Consider the following 1358-nt stretch of genomic DNA (forward strand, 5'->3'; position numbering starts at 1 on the left):
TTCTCTCATGTATTTTAAACTACAGGTTTTATTGTTTCGAAACATGATTTTTCATGGTTTTGACGCCCTTTCCCCATTTTTTTAAAATGAACATAAATAAAAAACTGAGAAATACTTTTCTATTTTATTATTTTCCCTTTTTTACCTGGATTTTTTTTTTAATATTCCCCAAAAAACTAATTTGGTAGGATTAACTTGTTGGATTTTACTATGGATATTTTAAGTGGGAATTTTTGGAATTGGGAATTAAAAAAAAATATCAAAATTCAAAATTTTTTTATTCGTTTAAAAAAGCCAAATAATAATTTTTCAGGGTTTAAACAATGAAAAAAAAATCACAAAAAACAAGAATTAAGAGAAACAAATTTCTGATTAAGTTTAGAAAAAAAATCTTTTGGAAAATCGGCCCCCCTTTTCTAGCTTTATACATCATCTTTTTAGTAAAACAAATTTATTTCTAAGGGGCAGGGCCACAAGTCCCCAAAATTCCCTCTTGAAAAAGTATTTGTGTTTCCCTTTACAAGGCCCGCTCTCTAAAACAAAATAATTATTTTCTGCGCTTTATCTTTCCTTGGTTGAAAACTATTCTGATAATACTAGTGAATTTTTTTTCCCAATAATAGGACACATTCATACATAAATTTTTAAAAGTCGGGTTTTTGGGAAATTTTGAGCTCGGCGTTTTTTTCAAAAGACTGATTTTAAAAATGTTTTAGTTTTAAGACGGTTTTTCCAGGATACGCCCAAATTTCCCCTTTTGACAACCGACTTGTCACGCCCCAAACAGCATTTGCAGTACCAAATTCTCCTCTCCACCGGGAAAAAATGTTGAGAACCCTTTCAAGGGACCCAAAACAGCCCAATTTTTTAAAAATAAAAAAGTTCTAAGTACTTTTTCGCCCAAATTTTAATAAAAAATTTTTATAAACCCTTGCCACAAGAGGGTGCCCCAAATTTTGATTCCCAGGGTTTCGCCCCCTTATTAATAGAAGTCCAAATTTTAATTTTCCTGTGGGGGAAGGGTGTTTAAAGGGCCCGGGTTTTTGCATGAATTTTTCATTTTTAATTATTTTTTTGGATCATAACATTTCCCTCGTTAATATGTTTTAATTTTTTATTTCCAAATTTTTTTAATGTATTTTCCCAAACAATGAGAAGAAAAAAAGCATGCATTTTTCAAATCTTTTGCAATCACTTATTTTAAACGTAAGTAAATGGTAAGCGGACAGTAGAATATTGCACAATAATTAAACAAAAATTGTTCTAAAGGGTTTTACGACAAAAAAGTCCCGTACTTTGTAAACCCCTTTTTATATATTTGTTTTATTTTTTTATTATTTTCCGGGGGGGGGGGGGGT

This window comes from Penaeus monodon, chromosome 25 (assembly GCF_015228065.2).
Source record: "Penaeus monodon isolate SGIC_2016 chromosome 25, NSTDA_Pmon_1, whole genome shotgun sequence".
Taxonomy (NCBI): Eukaryota; Metazoa; Arthropoda; class Malacostraca; order Decapoda; family Penaeidae; genus Penaeus; species Penaeus monodon.